Genomic DNA, 18,986 nt, shown 5'->3' with positions numbered 1-18,986 from the left:
AAAGAAAGACAACGAGAAGACACCGTACTTGAACCTAAGGAAAAACTCTGCAGTCGGGTCCTTTATTTCTCTTTTGTACACTAGGCCATGAATTCGTATGGAATGGGCTCCAGCAGCTCGGGCTCTTTCCCACTAGTCCTCACAAAGTGTGCTTCTCTGGGTGGTGCAGGCTGGCGCTTCAGCTGAACCCAGGTGCCCTTCTCTTTGGCTTCCTTTGTCTTCTGATCGTTCTCCTTCACCCGCTTCAGGAAGCTGTCTCTGCTCTTCGAGTGTTTAATGTGCTCAGTCCGCACATTGATCCTCTTGGCCAGAATCTTGCCCTTAACTTGCTTGTTTACAATGATGCCCACGGCATGCTGGGTGACATTGTAGACTCTTCCGGTTTTGCCGTGGTAACACTTATGGGGCATTCCTTTTTGAACAGTACCCATTCCCTTGATGTCTACAATATCTCCCTTCTTGTAGATTCGCATGTATGTGGCCAAAGGAACAACTCCATGTCTCCTAAAAGGCCTAGAGAACATACACCGAGTGCCTCTCCTCTTTCCCTTTGTGTTTGTAATTTTGGCAAGTTAACTGGAAGATGGCTGCCGAGGCCGAAAGGCCTTTACTGTGTTAAATCCAACTTTCCACTGTTAAGGCGTTTGATTTCTTGTACCAGTGTTTTGGTATTTTCAACAAAGGGCTCCTGTGTACACTCTAATTTATACCTGTGTATTTATTTATTTTATGTGATTATAAATAGTATTGTGGTTTTTTTCATTTTCATTTTCATGTGTTTGTTGTTGGCATATAGATTTCAACTTCTCCTATAGGCTTGTCTCACCAAAATCACTTCCTAGTTCTGAAAGGTTTTAGTTTTGTCTTTTTTGGTACCTTGAATTTTTTTGCTTGTTTTTTTTTTTTTTTACACAGAAAACCATATCGCCTATAAATAAAGACAGTTTTAAATTTTTGTTCCCAATTTATATTCCTTTCTAAAATTTTAAATATTTATTTTATTATCTATATTATTATTATCTATATATTATCTATACTATTATTATCTACATTAAATATATTCTCAGAGGAGAAATCAAAGATGGATATAAATTTTAGAAGACTCAAACATTAGTCTGAGAGACAACACAGATGTCAACCATCAATGAGGGTGCAGGGCTGAGCTCTGAGGAACACTGATATTTACAGAGTCCACAAAGCAGCATACGGGTCTCCTTGTCCCACCCTTACCTCAAAACATGTGGCTTCCTGACACACCAGTTCCTCCTAATACACTTAGAAACACAACTGGCAGTTTGCCGGGTCCATGGCAGCCAGTCAGCCATTGTTTCCACACCAGACAGGGATTTTCCAGCTCACTGTGCTTCAGGCTGCCCAGCCTTCCACTTGCTCAAGTCATTTGACAGCAGTATCTCTTAGGAAATCAAAACACAAACCTGCACTCTGATGAGCAAACTGAAGGACTTCCCACAGTCAGCCCTGGGGCACAAAGAAGGGCAAAGGCTCAAAAGGAGAAGAATCTATGTCTCTCTTGCCCCCAAAACCCAAGTCTGAGCCCTGCCTCTGTGGGCTGGTTGCTGGGTGATTTCAGGCAAGGTATTTAACCTCTCAGAAACTACTTTCCCATGTAAATAGAAACAATGTTGCCTAGCAAAAAGATTGTTTCCCTTCTAATGAATGGCTGCAGATCTGTTTCTGCCTGCTGTTCTGGAGACATCTACATATGAATAACTATACTGTAGAAATTTCAACACACGGAGAGACTTGTCTTTCTCTTTGTACTTCTCAAGATCACCTTAAGTCCGCTTTGGACTACTGCAGAACAACAGAGTGAGATTTTAGTAATTACACTGGGGCACGAGGGGCTTTGCTGTCCATTTGGCTGGGATCAGAAGGTAATCTGTAATTCAGAGACAGACTAGATGGTTGCTTTGATCTTCCCATGTATCAAGGTTGTGACTTCTGCAACGTCTTTGGAGGCCATTATGAAATGGAATTATGAGTGCCCACACTGAGCACTGTTAATGAAGTTGCCAGTCTTATCAGTACATAGGTCACTTGCATACTGATCACACAGTGTTCTGCAAACAAGCTTGTCTGAAATATGAAAGGTGGAAGTTTGAAGGATGGAAATAAGAAGGTTCCATCCATACTCCAGCAGCACTAACTCCTAGGTGACTCGTGTTTATCCACTGAGGTCTCGAATGGGAATTTCTGCAAGTCTATAACATTTCAAAATGCCTCCCCTTCAAACCTAAAAACTAAGCAACGAATGAACAGAAACCACAGGCTTCTCTTTTTAATTCTTTTCTAAGTGTGTGCGTGCAAACATGTACGCGTATGCACATATACCACAGCATGTGTGTGGAAGTCAGAGGACAACTTTAGGGTCTCTCCTTCCACTTTGCTGAGCAAAGTCTCTCTTGCTTCTTCCACTAGACTGCATAACCCAGGCCCAGATGATTCTCCTGCTTCTGCCTCCCATCTTGCACTAGGAGTACTGGGCTTACGGTTGCGTGGCACCAGGTCTGAATTAGTAACGGGATTCCAGGGTTGAATGCAAGCATGTTTACCTATTGAGCTAGCTCACCAGCCCCTACAGATGTCACTTCTGTGGGGGCTTTTCTGACAGGCTTGCTTCTTAATTTTTTTGTAGGTTTTGTTTGATGTCCACTCCCAGGGCCTGCTGTAGGCTAGTCATACTGAGGGTTGTAGTCTACTGCTCTCCAGTCACAGACCCTGCCTGACATGTCTCATGGAAATAGCAGATTCAAGATTGCTTCCTTCTCCCAGGCTGGCAAACACCCACTTGTACTGGGCCTCACCTAACTCCTGGATCTCAGTGCACTTTCAATACAGACAAACTAGGTCAGTTGTATAGGAAAGAGTATGTGTGACCCAGCTCTGAAACAAGCCATGGCTGAGGACTCAAGGATGGATGAAAGGGTGACTCCCAGACTCTTAGCATAACGAATGCTGGTTTCTCCTTTCAGAAGGCTGTTTCAGATTGTAACAGTCAGAAGTCAGGGTTGGGGCTGGGGTAAGGACCAGAGTAATACAGTATCCTCTGAACATGACAGGGACCAGTGCACTCAACCACTAAGAGTTTTTGCAAAGATGACGAGATTAGAGAGAAACTTTCGAGTTGCTGTTTCTAAGCGCCTCTCTAGAAACAGCCCAGCACAGGTGGGCAGAGGTTTTACTCTTAATAACTGAAGGGAATCCAGAGTGGTTTGCACCATGTTTTTCCTAGCACTGGATGCTTCAGAGAGATACACAAAGATCGTAATCAAGTAAACGCAATTCTCAGGTCCAGACAGAGCGTCTAGACGCTGATTTGAGGGATCACCATGTATCCTCATGTATATACTTCAGTCATGACACCCCCTCTCTGCTTCTGCTCCTCACTGGACAGCCATGAAACTCTGGGACTAAGAACAAACCTATTTATTTATTTATTTATTTATTTATTTATTTATAGCCCTGACTGCATATATGTATGCATTCGCAAGCCCCGGCTGTCCTGAAATAACTTTATTTATTTATTTTATTATTTATTTATTTATTCATAGCCCTGGCTGTCCTGGAGATAGATAGGTAGGCAGATAGATGATAGATAGATAGATAGATAGATAGATAGATAGATAGATAGATATGCACAAGCCCTGGCTGTCCTGAATTTATTTATTTATTTATTTATTTATTTATTTATTCATAGCCCTTGCTGTCCTGGAACTCACTCTATGAATCAAGATAGCCTCAAACTCAGAGGTCTGTCTGCCTCTGCCTCCCAAGTGCTGGGATTAAAGACATGTGCCACCACCGTGCAACTAACAACTTATAATATTAAAAGACCATGGAACCAATGAGATGGCCCAGCAGGTAAAGTCCTTGTTGCCAAGCCTGATGACCTGAGTTCGGTCTGCAGCACTTGCATGGTGTACAGAGAGAACCTGCAGGCCGTCATTAGGCCTAGACATGAGCCCATACATGAAGCCCATACATAAGAGTGAAGAGGGAGTGTGATAAGACCTGTTGATTCTATGAACAACAGGGACAAGTTCACAGTCATGAAACACAATAGACTCCCCTCAGCAGCAAGCTTACTTAATAGGATGTACCCTTTTATTAAGACCTCACTCAGAGATTCTACCTGCAAGCTAACCAACTAGTCTGCCACTATTTCATGATAGAATTGCTGCGTAATGTAGTCCTCTGAACAAAACAGCCACCATCTTTATCATATCAGCTGAGCCTGTTTGCTGATCTTTCATCAGAGAAGGAGGGTGGGGGTGGGGGTGGGGGTGGGGGTGGGGGTGTCACTTGATCCTCACCTGAATTTCCAGCCACTTCCCCCAGCCATTTGTATTCATTTTTTCCCTGACTGCATTACGGTCTCTGGGTCTCCAGAGGTGCTGCCGTGTGCTTGCTGAGGAAGGTTGATAGAAAGAAAGGGGAAACTCCACCTATGCAGCCACGGGGAAGCTGTCATGCTCCCATCCGTAACCCCAACCACTGCTCTGTGACTTACGTCTGAGGGAGATCCTTCTGGCTGAAATGTGGAGGAAAGTCAAAACCAAACAAAACAAAAAGCCCGGGCGTCAGAGTGAAAGTTCAGAATGAGCGGTGAAGATCTGATGCGGTGGTGGGACGACAGAAAGAGCGGGTACATCTGTGGGCGATGTGGAGCTTGAACCAACTTATCTCACATATGGATTGGGACATTTATTCTTGGAATAAAGGAAAATAAGGGTTTCTAACTCGAAGAAAAAAAGTAAGCAGAAGAGGAGAGTGGGAAAGAAATTGTTGGTTTAGGTTTTGTTTTTTTTGAGACAGGATCTTGTATATCCCAATACGGCCTAGGACTCACTGTGTAACAAGAATGACCCTGAAGTCCTGATCCCTCTGCCTCTGCCTCTCAAATTCTGGGATTATAGGCATCACCACCATGCCCAGCTTTAATGGTGTCCTTTGAACAAAACAGTTGAATCACATAAGTCTATTTAAATACCATCTAGCAGGTGAACTCGGAGGGAAGATCAAGCCGGTCCCTTGGTAAGACAGTAGCCCACACCCACTAACTGGAAATAAAGTGGACTATGTTGTCAGTTAAGATGACTTCATTTAATAGTGTATTTACACAGAAGGAGATTCATGGTACTAGAAGAGTTACCAAGTTATAGTCTGCTTTTTATTTTTTTGCTAATTAATTCAAGGTGTTCTTAGGCCAGTGAGATTGCTCAGCAGATAAAGGTATTTTTTAACCAAGCCTGATGGCCTGAGATTTGATACCTGGGTCCTACATGGCAGAAGGAGAGAATAGACTTCCACAATTTGTTGCTCCTATAACCATGTTTGTCATGGCATGTACACACACAGACACACACACACACACACACACACACAAATCAATTGCACTGGCTGTTCTTCTAGAGGACCAGGGTTCAGTTCCCAGAACCCACATAATGGCTTACAACTGCCTGTCACCCTGTTCCAAAGGATTCATTGCCCTCTTCTGGCCTCCTCGGGCTCCTAAACACATATGGCATACATGCACATAAAGGACAAACACCCACACATAAAATAAAAATTAAATACTTCAAAAAGAAAGGTACTCCTTACACACCTACTTACAAAATAAAACCATACATTAAAATATACACCAAAGTATTAAACTGCAACTCTGTGTGGTTAGACTGATTTTTCTGTCACTGTATATTCTGAGCTTTATTCACTGAACAAAAGTAATCTGTGTAAGAGAAGAATAGCTAAAGTAACAGAAGCTTCTGCCCCATAGCTCATTTCTGGGACTAAACCCTCCTAGCTAGTCACGTGCAGCCTGACATCCAACTCTGTCTTCTCCCAGGGTTCCTCTGTCTCCCGTGGTTCTTAACTCTGGTTGTACATTAGAATCACAGGGATGTTTCCTTTCCTAGGCCAGGGCCTAGCTGCTGGAGATGCTCACTTAAATGGCCTGGAAAGTGGCCCAGATGTAACTATTTACTTATTCTGAACAATTCAACTGCACAGGAAGGTCTGCTAGTAAGACCCGGTTTGGTTTTCCAAAACCGTGTTTCCAAGTTTACAGAGGAAGGAAAACTTAAAGCATGAAACCATAGAAGTATCATGAAAGGGTTTGCAAAGAAAGAGGATCGCGGAAATCGAGGGAAAGTATCAGGAAAGGGTTTGCAGAGAAAGAGGATCACGGAAATAGAGGAACACATAGAACCATGAAAAACCATACCGGTTGACCTTTTACACTAGAGATTTACCGGATGTGGGGATGCAAATTAGCTGCCTCTGGGCAGGGACAGAGACAGGCGAGCTGGTCCCTGATGGCAGGCTTCATCACAGAGGGCATGGAGCATGCGCATAGGAAAACAGTGTCACATTGGCCACCGGAGATGGCAGTATGCCCAAGAAAAAGAACTTGGAAATAAATGATGAAAGAGAGGCCCGGCCACAATTCAGAGAGGAAAAGCTGAGAACTCCCACCACGATGAAACAAGAGCTTTAGTTAGCTGTGAAAATGTGATCCTCAAGTGGAAGTCAACAGTAAGAGGCCGTTCCTGACGCGGCTGAAGCAGATGTTTCTGCCAGAACAGTGAATCTTACTTTGGACGTTTCCAGGCCTAGGAACTCTTGTTCTGTGGCTCTGCCATCTGGATAGAATCCCTACTCCATTCTGGGGCAGCCTACAGTTTGCATTCTTGCCCAGCATGTGAATGAAAGGGGAGTGCCTTTGACTAGGCAGCCCAGGGGTCCGCTGCCCTCAAAAGATTCGCCAGCGACCCCAGTCCCGCTGGTGTCCTCTCTAATTGGCCCATGCTGTGGAGAGCAATTGAGACTAAATGGCTGCTTGCTGGGGGGCTGGGAGGAAGGGCTTGTCACATTAGGCATGTGTAGTGTGTCCCAGAACTCAACGGAGCAACTGCCGCTCTGGAAGCTTGCTCGCAGCTTTGCTTTCAACCGTGTCAAAGCAGGCTCTTCATTTTGGTTTGCAGAACCACCTCCACAGCCAATGTGGCTCACAATGGAGCCAATCTAAGTGAAGGGACATTACAGCAGAAGCCGGAAGCCATAGAAAGGACCAAGTGGGAGGAAACTCGGGCCCCCTGTACTCCTGCCACAGAGGAATAGGGACCAAAAACTTCCAACAATCTAACATCTCCATGCTGCTGGGTGACTTCTGGGGCAAAGGTTGTCTCCATTCTGACTTGTTGGTACCAAGGCTTAAACCTTGGGTCGGCTAATGGGAGGCTGGGGAGATGTCTCTGGGACAAAGTGATTGTATGCAAGCATCAGGACCTGAATTCTAATTCTTGCCACTCGTGTAAAAGCCTGTTGTTGCCAGCACATAACTGTAACTCCATTACCAGAGAAGTGGAGATAGGGGCCAGCCAGCGAGCTCTTGGCTGATGAGCGCCAGGTTCACCAAAAGACCCTGTCTCTGAGCACAGAACACACATTTAATCCCTGCTTGGGAGGCAGGTAATCTCTGTGCGTACAAGGCCAGACTGGTCTGTACAGCAAGTTATAGGCCAACAAAAGCTACATAGTGAGAGCCTGTCTTTTAAAATATAAACAAGGTGGCTGAAGAGATTGCTCACGGGTTAATAGAACTTACTAAGATCCTGCAGGAGACCCAGGTTCAGTTCTCAGCCCCATGGCAGCTCACAACTATCTATAATTCCCCTTCCAGGGAATCTGATGTCTTCTTCTCACCTCCACAGGCTCATGAATGCATGTGATACAAAACACACATGCAGGTGAAACACCCATACACATAAAATAAAACAAGCCTTTAAAAAAAGTTAATAGAATAAGGTAGAGAACACTAGAGGAAGGTACATAATGTTATCTCTGGCCTTGACACACATGGACACACATGCACAGATCTATACAAACACAAACGTACACAATACACACATGTGCACACACATCGTGACGGAAAGCACTAAAAACGAAAGGTAGCTTACTTCCTCCAGGAGTGTTCTCATAGGGGGCTTCAGATGTTCAGATGTGAAGACAGGGCTCATCCAGATATCAGCCCTCAGCACGTACAGATACTTCCTTCCATGCATAGCCACAGCTTTCCTAGGCTGGGCTCTTAGACTCAACTCCTTCTAACCTCCCCCAACACACACACACAAACACACACGCAGACACACACAAACATACATATACGAACACATACACACAAACACACAGACACATATATACAAACACATATACACACACAGACACATACACAAATAGCCACACACACAAACATACATATACGAACACATACACACAAACACACAGACACATATATACAAACACATATACACACACAGACACATACACAAATAGCCACACACACACAAACACACACACACACACCGCCACACACATGCATTGCCACAGTATTTTTGCTCTTGCTTCCTTAATCAAATCCATACTGTAAACAAAGCTTTGCAGAAATAAGCATTTCCATCTACTACACCTCTCTCTGGCCCCTGACATGAACAACTTACAATATGCACACAGCAAGGCAACTTACTGTGGTGGTTTGAATGAAAATGTGTGCCATAGGCTCATATACTTGCACACTTGGTTCCCAGCTGGTGGTGCAATTTGGTGAGATTATGTTACCCCCTAACCATTAGGGGCACAGCCTTGCTGGAGGAAGTTATCTCCGAGGGCCAACACTGAAGGTTTATAGCTTTGCCCCACTGCAGTTCACTCAGCTTCTCGTGTGGAGAAATATGATGTCAGTTTCCTGTGTGGAGAAATACGATGTCAGCTTCCTGTGTGGAGAAATATGATGTCAGCTTCCTGTGTGGAGAAGTATGATGTCAGCTTCCCGTGTGGAGAAGTATGATGTTGGCTTCCCATGTGGAGAAATATGATGTCAGCTTCCTGTGTGGAGAAGTATGATGTCGGCTTCCGGTTTAGCCACCAGCTGCCACGCCTCCCCTGCCATTATGGACTCTTCCACTGCAACCACAAGCCCAGGTAAACTCTTCGTAACTTAAGTTGCCTCTGGTTCTGGTGTCTTATCTCAGTAACGGAAAAGTAACTTAATAAATTGCTGCTCCAGATTACAAGTTAAAAGCAATTGCATATTGGGAATCATCAATAGTGCACAACACTTGATTCCAGATCAAAGTATCCAGCTCGGCCAATTCGTTTGAAAGGCTGTGAAGCATTTACCTCACTGGAAGAAGTGAGTTACTGGGAAGCAGGCCTTGAAGTCTTACAGCCTAGTCCCACTTCCTGTTAGCTTTCTGCTTCCTAACTTCAGATGCAATGCGACTGGCCAATTACCTCACACTCCTAACACCACCATGACCTCCCCACACCGAGGACCTCAGCCCTTCTAAACTATGGGCCAAACAAGCCCTCCCTCCTTTAAGCTACCTCTTCTCAGGCATTAACAAATGTATATGACAAATACAAACTCTGAAACTCTGATGTGGTGTTTGGTGTTTTAAGCTGCAAGGAGTGTGTGTGTGTGTGTGTGTGTGTGTGTGTGTGTGTGTGCGTGCGTTTGCCCCCACATCAGTAGATAAGATCAACATTGAACTTAACAGAGATGACTGGCCACTGAGAAGCGCTCAAGCATGGATGGTGTGACAGTAGTTTTCCTAACAAGCCCAAACAAGGTCCCCACCCCTGTGCTACAAGAGCTCCTTCAGGAGAGAAAAGCTTGACAGGCAAGAGTGGAGCCATACCCTGCGCTGGACGCGTCTGCACAGAAAGAGTGGTACACAGAACCGAAACCTGAGCAGGGAGGTTCGCTACCTACAGTGCTAGAGAAGCCAAGTGTGTTTCAGGCCTCCCAAAAACATGGAGGCAGAACCGCAGGGACCGAGTTGGGTGATTTAAGGTAAAGAACAGTTTCCAAGAGCAATAAATCTCTGCAAGTCACTATTTTTCCTCCCACTCTTACAAAGAAAAAAATAAAGCACAGAAGGGGAACAGTCGCTTGCCATTTGGAAACCGACAGTGCTGATTGCTAGCCTCCACTAATCACTTAGCTCCCATCACTCCGAGACAGAAACCATGGTGTGCAGGAGCACTGAGCTGCTTTAGCCCAGCACTTCAGCCCCACACCTCTGACATTATCCCTGTGGGTGCTGAAGCCATTGGGTACAGCCAGACAGTGAACTCGGGCTTGGGAGGGAAGAATGGGGAGAATCTGTGGGGTCCACTCTGGAGCCTTCCCGTGGCCTTTCTTCTGGGACATAAGTCTTTGCTCACACTGTCCTTTGTCACAGGAGGCATGACTCAGCCTTTAACAGTAAGCAGACCTACTCAAAGTTATTCCCAAATAGATCTAAGTCCACCTCCCACTTTCCCCTGGCCAATACCCTTTGCACCTGCCAGCAGGCAAAACAGCAATGCACGAGGTGAGGGGAAACCTCCATTCACGCTTCTGAGGGGAGATCTCCATTCATGCTTCTGCCACAGCATCCTTCCCTGACCAGGTGCCAGGGTAAATAATGAATGGAATAAAGAGTTCAAAGTTCAGTCGGATTTTTTTTTCATCAACTTAAGCTTCTTTTCTCTAAGATTTACCTAATGGTATCTTTAAATTTTGTGTATGGGTGTGTGCACGAATGAGTATGAATGCGTACATGAGTGCAAACACCTGAGAAAGCCACAAAAGGGCCTTAGAGCCACCGAGGCTGGAGTTCCAGGCAGTTGTGAGCCCATTCAACATAGGTGCTGGGAACTGAACACAGGTCCTCTGGAAGAGTCATACATGCTCTTAACCACTGAGCCATCTCCCCGGCTCTCAGCTTGGTTTTATTAACTTCTGCTCATGCTGATACACTGATTCTGCGGCACTAGGGGCTGAACCTCAGGCCTCTCGCATGCTAGGCAACTATTCTACCCTGTCCCTGATGCTCTAACTTCTACAGTTAGAAGAGACAGAAGGGGGGAGCGCAGTGATCTCAAATCAGTTTTCTAAGATTTTGTTTATTAGCTACAAGCAAAACAAAGTAAACCCAAAGTGAGTAAGTTAGTGAAATAGATAAAATAGACGGTTTAAAAATAGAGAAACTGGGGCAGGAGAGGCGGTTGGAGAGCTGACTTACCGGTTGAGAACACTCTTTTTTTTTAAAGATTTATTTTATATATATGAGTACACTGTAGCTGTCTTCAGACACACCAGAAGAGGGCATCAGATCCCATCACAGATGGTTGTGAGCCACCATGTGGTTGCTGGGATTTGAACTCAGGACCTCTGGAAGAGCAGTCAGTGCTCTTAACCGCTGAGCCATCTCACCAACTCCCGGTTGAGAACACTCTTATAGAAAACCAGCAGCTCACAATCGTCTGTAATTCCAGTTCCTGGAATCCAATGCCTTCCTTCTTCTGGTCTCTGTGGAAACCAGGCACACACAGGGTCCACTACTTACATGCAGACAAAACACTCATACAAATAAAAAAAATTAAATCTCTTTAGAAATAGAGAAAATACAACAAGAAAAAAAAATTCAGGTCTAAAGAAAGTCAAATTCCTTCTTAATTCTAACAGCAGATTGACAAAAATCATTTTTTTTAAAAAAACCTAGCTATGCTAATAAAAGGTAATACAAATTATCAATATTAGGAATGAAGAGCTATAAACTGATAAAAGAAGATTAGAAGAACTTTATTCATGGCAATAAATCATTCATTACAGGTGAAATGAACAATTTCATGAGAACTACGACTTATGAAAGCTCATGCAAGAGAACACAAGCCTAGAACTAGAATGCCCAAACCTTAAAGGGACTTTCCAAGGTGCTCCCTCCAGGTAAATTCAAATCCCAGGTGGTTTCGTTAACATATTTTATCAAACTTTTGACAATAACAAAAACACTTATTAGTTTTACATAAACTCTTCCAGTAAGTAGATGATTTATTAACGTTTCATGAAGCCAACTTGTTTATGAGGCCAGCATGTCCCTAGTACCAGCACTAGGGAGAAACAATTCTGTCACTCTTAACAGTGTGACCTTCGGAGGGAAGTGCCAGGAACACGCCGTGCCCACAGTTATCCGTGCCTTTTAAAGAAGCTCTGAGTGGAGGGAAAGAATGAAGTTACAGTGGAGGAGCCATCCATCAAACGGGAGCACAACCCAATGCCCGTTGAAGAAATCCCACCTAAGGACACAGCAAATGCTCTAAAACAGCTGGAGTGGAACAGGAGTGGGTTTTAGGGATGGGGGTTGGGGAGGCTTGTGGCTGCAAAGTGAGGCTCCGCTCCATACCTATAAGGAGACACTGGGCTGAGGGATGGGAGGGGACACTATTAAGGTGCATGCAGACACAGGCCCAGTGTCAAAGGCACGAGACTTGGCTTAGCAGAGGCTCAGGGGTACAGCTTGCTTCGAAGAAATCGCAGATAAGCATGTGTACGAGTAGATGCTGAGGACAGAGCTCAGCTGGCAGAGTGCTTGCCTGGCATGTCCGAAGGAAGCCCTGGTTCCATCCTCAGTGCATGTAAACCTGGAGTGGTGAAGCACACCTGCAGTTCCAGCACTCAGGAGTGCAGCGGGAGCATTCTGAGTCAAGGTCATCCTGGGCTACATAGTGAGTGTAAGTCCAGCCTGCGCTACATGAAACCTTTTTTTTTCTTTTGAAAAAGTGTAGCTGGGCAAGGATGGCTCACCTCTTTGTACCCAAGAGGCAGAGGCAGGAAGATCTCCGGGTTCGAGTCCAGGCTAGTCTACAGAGCTAGTTCCAGGACAGCCAAGGCTACCCAGAGAAACCCTGTCTCAGAAAAGTAAAAATAGTAATTAAATAAAAAATGTTTAAAAATTACAAGTGTATATTGTCAAGAGGGGTTGAGGCGGAGCTCAGTAGTACCAGGCCTAGCATGTGTGGAGCCCTGTGTTCAGTCAGCCGTGGGAGGAGGGGAAGGGAGGAGGAGGCACAGAGGAGAGATAGAAAGAAGGGAAGGAGGGCAGAGTGCATATGGTTCCGGAAAGCTCTTTGACATTTATACCATTTCCAAACCGGGCGGCATATTCTGGTAGGTGCGAACTGTAAGTCGAAACGGTGCTTGTTGACGTGTTTCAAAGCAAAGGTTACTGGGAAGAGGAGTTGATTATCTGAGTTCTATCTATGGGCACCTTAAAAAATGAATCCGACAGATTAGTTAGAATCTTCCACTCAGAAGCTCTTTGCCACTGGTCTGAAAGTGAGTCTGAGTCTTGAACAAAGATTTGGTGCAATGGTTCACACTTGCCGGCATTCCCGCAAGCACATTCCAGAAGGAAGAGGGTCCGACCACTGAATGATCCTTTTGTGTTCTAAATTCCAGCAAGGAGGACAAGAGGCAGAGTTCCAAATCCACTATTTAGTGTGTGAATTATGTATGACTTTAGATGAGGTTCTCAGAGAGCTTCGAGTTGGTGTCTAACTACTACAAAGGGTGTCACAAAACGCATTTACAGCCCTACTGATACGATGACAGCCATCAGCGCTGTGCCACCGATTAAAAAAAAACTTAAGAAATTGCTTCTGGTCTCCCAGCATTATTCATGGGGGAGGCAGATGTCTGAAAGCCTCGGTAGCACCATATTCTGATGCTCTGGGTTTCCCCACACCTACACACCTATGGTACAGCTTCATTTCCAAATTAGTCATGGTAAGAGATTAACCATCCCTATTAGTTATAAAACAGGATAATTACCACAGGCTGAAATCGGAGTTATTTAAAATTTGTGAATTGTTCATTTCTAGAGTTTCCTATTTGAGGGTTTGCCATGGTAACAGAAACAAGAAGGCAAAACTGTAGCTAAGCATGGGCTCTGTATGCGTAGGGCATCAAACAGGCCAGCTCCTAGCGAAGCAAACGGTGTTTTTATTGTTTAGCTACATCTTAGTAGGTGTCTGAACACTAGTCCTGACAGTGAGGAGTACCCAAGCAGGATCTCTGTAAGGCGACAGAGAGATGGCTCTGATGGGAAGGGGTCTACATTCTTACCCCCTCAGCACACACTTGTGAACTTCACTGTAGAGTTCCTCAAGATTTAGATGCTGGAGAATCTGTGGGCATCGGGGACTTTAGTATGAAACTCCTGACCAAGGCTGTGAGACAAGTCAAGGACACACCCACCTGCCGCCAGATGCTCTGCAGCTGTAAAATGGCCGTAGGGGACAGAACCAAGCAGGATGAGAAGTACCATTTAACCAAATCCAGAAGCATTTGGCCTCTTGTTGTGCTGGGGCAACGTGTGTGCACATCGAGAGTGTCAGGGGCAGGTTCCCAGCTCAGACACAGAGATCCTGGGCATCATTTTATGACCTAGAACAAGGTAAGATTGAGGGGCAGTCCCCGACTATGATTAATGGCCTTCGGCATAAGGAATAGCCTTTGGCACACTGCCATCTAGTGGCTATAAAGGAAAACTCATAACACAGAAGGGAGGCTTGAGGATTCTGGGTCCTCTCTGAAGACCAGAGTAACTGTTTTAAATAAACCCTCTGCCCTTGCTTGTCTCAGAGTAGGACAACAGCATCTGTCCCCAGACCAGTTTTGAAGATAAAAATCCATCCTGTGCAAAGCTACACCTGCATCTGGTGGTGAGCTGAAACTCACACCCCATCCCACATCTGATTGGATATCTGTCATGGGGAGACTGAGGCAGGAAGATGGAGCCTTCAAGGTCAGCCTGGGATGCACAGAAGACTCCACATCAAAGAACAAATAAAAACAATTTAAAACTAAATACTCATCCACTGTTCTTTAGAAATAACCCAACCTGTCTCTCCTGGCTCTTCTGCATACACTGGCAGACAAAGCCAGGCCCCCATTAACTAAGTGCAGAAGCCACCAAAAGAAGAGACTTCACATCTTTTGTTTTGTATGTGTATGTGTGTATACAGGTCCACATGTGTGGGGGTGCATGGGATACAGATGCATGGGGTGTGCTTATATACAAGTGCTCTGTGGACATACGCATGGTCTCTAGAGACCAGAGGACAACCTCTGCTGTCACTCCCATCTGCCTGGGTGACAAGCCCTTTGTTTCTGTTCATTAACACATTCAGGGGACTTGTGCTGTATCATTTTGGGTCTCATGAACAGGCACTTTCCACATGTTTAGATGTTGGACCTGAGGAGAGTGAGCAGTAGCTCTCTCATCTCCATCCTGGTGAATCACAGCCTCCACCATAACTGCTTCCTGTCTCCACCACAGCCTCCACCATAACTGCCTTCTATGTCTCCACCACAGGACCCTCCTTACTTTCCTGCTCACATCCTGGAGAAGTGTGGACTGTTCCTGCTCCCTGGGTGGAACAGAAGGGACAGGATGCCTTTCTCTCCTCAACACCCAACGCCAGCAGGGTTCCTTTTGTCTGTATGTATACCTGAGTTACCTGGGCTTCTAAACAGTATGGATGCTCTTCATACCACCAGGGAAATAGCAGGCGATTGCTTTCCCAAGGCAATGTCAGGAAGAGAACAAAGCCACCCCCTCAAGCTTTCCCCTCATATCCTCCCAGCTATGCCATACTCAGATGCCTACATGTCCACTGTGTCGCGAGTGCCCAGCTCCTATAGACAGCTGCAGACACAGAGTCTCTCCACTGTGTCGTGAGTTCCTAGCTCCTATAGACAGCTGCAGACAGAAGGGGCACATCTGTTGAAAGGCTCCAGGGCAAATCAGAAGAAACAAGTTTCCTAAAGGATGCTACAAAATGTGTTTTAATCAAGAAAAAAATGAGACCCTTGGCATCGCTCCACAATCTAGAGCTGAGGGCCCAAGGAAAGAGATTGGATACAAGGGTGTCTATTCTAATCCATCTCTTTAAATGTGTCTCCCCTCACTGGGGAAACCGGGGGTCTCTGAAGCCAGCATTGTACAGAAAACTAATTCCAGCTCACTTTTTGTTAAGTATTTATTTACACATGTAGTATGGTATGTTATATATGTGTACATGTGTGTGTGCAGAGAACAGAGAAAAACATCAGACATGGGATGGTTTGAATGAACATGGCCCCCAAAGGCTCAGATGTTTGAATGATTGGTCCCCAGTTGATGGACCAGCAGAACCAGAGCCAGAGGTTGTGTACAGGTACACATATGTGTGTGCATTTAAACTATGTTTTGTTGAGTTTCCATTTCCAGTATTTCTGAGTTTTCATTTCTAATAGTTCTGAGTTTTCACTCCTACTCTCAATTACTCTGTTGAATTTCTTAGCCACGTTGCTAGCTTTCTTGTCAGGCTTCACACTGACTTCTTCTCATCTGCTTTATTTATCTGAATTAAAGTAACTTTGGTTTTTGTTTTTTTGTTTTTTGTTTTTTGTTTTTTTAGAATTTCTGTTTCTCACTGAGATGTCATGTGCTCTTGCAAGAGTCATACTGCCTGCATTTTCATATTTCTTGTGTTTCTGTATTGTAATTGTGCATTGTTTTGTGATAGATAGGTATTTCAGGGGTCTCTCCATCTTCTTCCCTACTATTTGCCTTACGAAGTCCTTTTGGGGGGCAGGCTTCTCTTGGATTTATGAGCCTTACTACCACTTAGAAGGGAGAAAATGGCTGCAGTATTAAAAGCTACAATTTAGGAACAATTGAGGTATTAAAATGTAATAAAAAGGCAACCAACAACATTAACTGCTTCCTCAGTAAGGTCAGAAAGAAGAAGCCAAGACACTAGACAGGCTGGGCTATGACTCTATGAGTTAACAAAGGCTGTAATAATTGAGCAGTAAAGTAAGAAGTCCAGTGTGGTCATTCACCATTCTGATCACAGCACTTGACAGGTTGAGTAGGGGTCATAAAGCAAGGCATGTCATTTACACCTACGAACCCAGCACTCACGGGGCCAGCATGTGTGATACAGCAGGATGCAGCTGAGCTACACAGGGCCACTCGCAAACAAAACAATAGAGGAGTAAGAAGCAAGATATCAAATAGCCAAAGATTTTAAGCCCACCCTTTGGTGAACAAATCTCTAGGAATCTTGACTTTAGTACCTATGGGATAAAGATGTAAGAGATAAATAGAAGTCTGTGGAGACAGCTCGGTGAGTAAAAGTGCCTGCTGTGCAAGCGCGAGGACCTGAGTTCAAATCCCAGACCCACATAAAAGCCTGACACATATAGTATTTGTCATCTCGGTGTGCTCCTCATAGGAGACATAATTCCCAGAAGCTCATAGGCCAGCTAGCCTGACCTATATAGAACAACAAAAGAGAACCTGTATCAAGCAAAAAATGAAGACACACACCCAAGACTATCAGTGGGTTACCTGTATGCTCACATGTGAAAATATATATATATATATATGCACACACTTAAAGAAACAAAACTCTTTAAAGCATGGGATGGAAAATTGATTTCTCTTGTATGTGTGACAACAATCCACTAACATCTCATTTTTAGAACTGCAGTAAACTATTCATTTGCAAATGTATGCATGTTAATGACATTGTTTCAGAAAAGCACTATTTTCAGAAAGATGCAAGAAGGGAGAAAGAAAGACTCTGATGGTTCCAACCTGTTTATTAACTGAGAAGATATTTCAGACAAATGTGCAAATATTAAAGAAAATGTGTCCATCAGATTCCTTGAAGAAAGAAGGCACTAAGCTCTGGGATCCTTCTTATTCCAGCTGTTGTGACTAGCCTCGGCCAACAAAGAAAAATTCTGTGAGTCAGTGCACTGTAAGGAGAAGATGGGAAGGCTGGCCTTTACAGAAAGTCAGATGCAGTTGGAGACCACACTTCTCGGCCATGGAGACCTACCATCTCTGCATTTGCTGAAGGTAATGGAAATGGGGGTGCTGCACCCCACAGAGATGCCACTTGAAGCTCTAGTCTGCCAGCTGGCTCAAGAGGTGTGGTTGAGCACCCTGAGTAAGTTCTCCATGCAGAAATCTTGGGCATAGAAAAGGGTAATTAAATAGTAATTGAAAAAAATGAGGAGAGGGGGCCTTATTGATGTTTAGTGCCCACAAGAGACACTTTGTTTCCAGAATGCACTGGTTCCATAATAGGCTAGGTCGGCATCTTGGTTAGTTTTTTTGTCAATCTGACACCACCTAGAGACACCAGGGAAGAAGAATCTCAGCTGAAACAACACCTCTATAGGATGGCTGATAGGCAAATACAAAATGCAAACTTGTAGGGCATTTTCTTATTTGATGATTGATATGAGAGAGCCCAGCCCACGGGGAACAGAGCTACCCCTGGGCAGATAGCACTGGGTGACAGCCATGAGCAGCCAGCTAGTGTTCCTCTATGATTTCTGCTTCAGTTCCTGCCTCCGGCTTCCTGCCCTGACTTCACTTCATGATGAACTGGAAGCAGGAAGCCAAATGAACTCTCTTCTCCCCGAGTTGCTTTTGGTCACGTCCTTTATCAAAAGCAATATAAAGCAAACTAAAGCAGCAGGTGACGCCAGCTCGACAAAGACCTGGTTCTCTGAAGCAAAGGGCTGCGCTGTCACCTCTTTATGACCCATCAGCAGGTTATTAACCTCCACCTGGAACTGCTGGGGTTGTTTGTGAAGGCCAAAGCAGAACCGAAGAGATAGCAGTCAGTATTTAAAAGCAAAATGCTGGTATTTGCTTCCACTGGTTGGTGCGTTAAGGATGCGAATACTAGGACAGCACCAGGTGGATGCACTGAAAATCAATTTTGCAAGCCTTCTTTATCTCACTGCCACAACTTCTTGTCTGTGTTCTGCCTCTTACGCCTGTGTAGTCAGGCGTAGTGTGGTAAGAAATTGCTGCTTTCCTTGTCAAGAGGTCATGCTTGCAATGATACTCCAACAGCTTCGATTTATGGAATGTTTCTGTATTTTTTCAAAACGTCTGAGTCTCATTTTTATGGTTGTAAGGATAGCTTATTCACATCAACCCGTCGTGTAAAATGACTGGGTGAGTGTTGAAAATCGAAGGAGTTAGAGTAACGGGTAACAGAGACGGTCACGTTACAGGTAACAGAGACGGTCACATCACAGGTAACAGAGACGGTCACATCAC

The sequence above is a fragment of the Grammomys surdaster genome, unplaced genomic scaffold, assembly GCF_004785775.1.
Source record: "Grammomys surdaster isolate TR1022 unplaced genomic scaffold, NIH_TR_1.0 172, whole genome shotgun sequence".
NCBI lineage: Eukaryota > Metazoa > Chordata > Mammalia > Rodentia > Muridae > Grammomys > Grammomys surdaster.
This window is presented reverse-complemented; position numbering follows the sequence as displayed.